This window comes from Maylandia zebra, linkage group LG17 (assembly GCF_041146795.1).
Source record: "Maylandia zebra isolate NMK-2024a linkage group LG17, Mzebra_GT3a, whole genome shotgun sequence".
Classification (NCBI taxonomy): Eukaryota; Metazoa; Chordata; class Actinopteri; order Cichliformes; family Cichlidae; genus Maylandia; species Maylandia zebra.
In genome coordinates, this window is record NC_135183.1 from 10,121,000 (window position 1) to 10,123,949 (window position 2,950).

Genomic DNA, 2,950 nt, shown 5'->3' on the forward strand with positions numbered 1-2,950 from the left:
ACAATATTAATGTGCGTGAAATACTTACCAGAGAATGTGAGGTCATAACTAAATTATGGACTTTCACCAGTGGGAATGGATGTGATGCTGCTTCCCACATCTATATTTGACATTAGCCTTACCATCTGTAAGGTTAGCCCATATTGTGTGCACTTTCTGAGCCTGTGTGTATATTTACTGTCATGGCAAAACGTGATCCTGGAGACAAACTGGTACTCTGCGTTAGAGGAAAGTACTTTTATAAGACATCTGTCTTTGTCAGGACAAGATCTTCTTAAAAATATTTTGCCATCATCGTGTTTGATATATTTTGCAGGTGTGTCGTTGAGGCAGGAGATTAAAAGAGCAATTTGGAAGTTAGTGCTAAGTTATTTGCTAATGCTAGCAGGCTTTTTAACAAACTGCAAACATAAGCTGTAGGAGTGAAACAAGTGGTGGTTGGTATGACCTTTTTGAAAATTCTGGTGGTTTTACAGTGTGTGTCATTATTTTTATTAATATTATTATTATTATGCATAAGTGGGCCTCTGCATTGGTTTAAAGTGGCTCATTCGTCAGTTTATCAGTGTATACACTATAAAGTCATGAAACCACACAGCCAAAACAGTATATATTGTTAAATACATTGTTTTGATATTATAACAAAAAAATCAACAAATAGGGACAGGGAATTTGGTTCTTTTTTTCAGTGTCACAACAAAGTGATTTGTTTAAAATGTATGTGCTACATATGTGGGTTATATGTTAGGCACTTTTTCCCCCTCCTGGCAGTTATTCTTGTTGAGATGACATGATGCAATCTAGTAAGAGTGGTTAGTTGCCTGGACTCACGAAATTCACAAGATCACACGAGATTTCAAACCACAGAGAAATCACTGGGGTTTTAAGAGGCAGACAACTATACACACACCACATGTATGCTGTTGCTATTTATTGTTGTGTAACCTGTCAAGGACAAAAACGTACAGAAAATTCTGGATCAAGCTTTTGTTAAGCCTGGATTGACAGCTCATGTCCTGGATTCAGTCCGTCAGTTGGTTCTCTCTGGGTACTCTGGTTTCCTCCCACAGTTAAAAGTCATGCAGTTATTAGGGATAAGTTAATTGGTGATTCTAAATACTACATTTAATTCTAAATTAAAAACTACATTTAATTCTAAATTAAATGTAGTATTTAAGTGACCAAGTAGTATTGGGGTAAAAGTCGAAGGATTAAAATATCCCAAGAACTCAACTTACTTCATCTAAACATGTTTCAATCACGTTTTATCAACACAAAATGCACAGACTTATTGAATATGAATAAGTTGTGTTTATTTAACTCAGTTGTTTAAGTTGCTGCCAAAGCAAAACTATATTGTGCAACCAGTGTCCACTATTGAATGAAGTAAATCCACCATGTTATTTTTTTCAGTGTAGAAGTGGAGTAAGTCAAAACCCTTAAATAAAAAACAGGAAATAAGAATATTTTCAGAGCATGTTTTGTATTCTTTTTTTCTTTGCCCTCGACTGTTTCCCTTTTCCTCCCCTGGTCTGTTGATTTGTGAAGGGAACCAGGCAAGTTGGTTCTTAACAGTGCACTTATTCTGCTTTTAGTTATGTCACTTTTTGTCCCCACTGTTTCTAAACAAAGTCAACATCTGGCTCATTAGTGTTTATACTTTCACAGCAGAGCTGTGAAGAGCATTTTTGAAATACTTCATGGGACATATTCTTTCTGTCATGGTCTGGGTCTGATGACCCAGAGCTCATGTATTTCTTGTATATGTTTTTCCATATGTTATGGTGGTTGTCTCTCCCTTTTTGTCCTTTCTCCCTGGGTGCTCCCGGATGTTTTGGGGTCGCTGAGGGGACTGCGACCCGGAAGTGTTCCCGCACTGGGGACTGCCGCACCTGCCGCCCATTAGCCCTCACCAGCTGCAGCTGATGGCTTCATGAGGGGCGCCTTATTTAAGAAGGTGGCGGAGCCCCAGTCGGCGCGGGATTATACTAAGTCGAACCTGTTAAGTACCTCCGTAGATTAGTGTGTTGTGATCGGCTTCGCTACTAAAGGCTGCCTGCTGAGCTGTGTGTGTTTTTGTGTCACCAGGAGTCGGGAGTCAGGAACGTCGTCACGAGGGGAAATCACAGAGTGGAATCGGGTTTTTGGAGTTGTCACCTTTTCACTGCTATGGACACGTGCACTGTGTGGGATTCTTGGAGGAATCGCCACAGGAGTCACAGTGCTTGAATTGTATATAGTTGTCGTTTCTGTCCACTCGCCATAAATAAATCCACTGTCCTTCACTTGAGTCTCGCGTTTGGGCCCTACTTTCTCTACAACTCCACGGTCTGCCGTCGCAGCCCGTGACACTTTCAACCTTTGTAGCCCTAATTAATCTGTTTAGAGGAAAATCTGTTAGCTTTGCATACCTGTGGTACCCACGCTTTACCTGGTTTACTGTTCCTGTGTGTAAGTGGTGCCCACAATGTAAGAGCTACACATAAATAGTAGAAATCAAGTAAAAAAAAAAAATTTATCAATAACACACACCCACACATATATGTGCAGCTCCTGTATTTGCAATTTTGTTGTCTAATACCCTGAATATGTGATTTGTATGTCTAATCTTGTCTTCATCCTCTTATATCTCACAAATTGTTGTATCGTTTATTGTTTCGCAATTTTTGTGTTAGTGCCTGTAGAATAAGTTATTTGGTGCACTGACTGTTGTTTCATGTTTATTTTTATCCCATGTAATTAGAATCATATTGATATGTGTCACTTGTTAAAACACTCATCAGTGCTCTTTTTATGCACTACTACAATGTTGTAAAACTACTTGAAAAACCACAGCTGGTGTTTTTCACTGGTATTTGAAATTTTCAGGTTATTATGTGCAACACACATCACAGATAACAGTCTTTACATGTAGTGCATATTTCCACAAGTGTTAGAGGTAATTCAATCC

The 2,950-nt window shown here is 38.9% G+C and overlaps 1 long non-coding RNA gene across 1 annotated transcript; it reads left to right on the plus strand.

The window, feature by feature from the left end:
• Positions 1-1,797: 1,797 nt before the first annotated feature.
• On the plus strand, positions 1,798-2,290 carry LOC106676408 (uncharacterized). The gene is made up of 2 exons (XR_001342280.4): positions 1,798-2,001; positions 2,089-2,290. It is a non-coding gene; the product is annotated as an uncharacterized LOC106676408 (long non-coding RNA).
• The last annotated feature ends 660 nt before the right edge of the window (positions 2,291-2,950 follow it).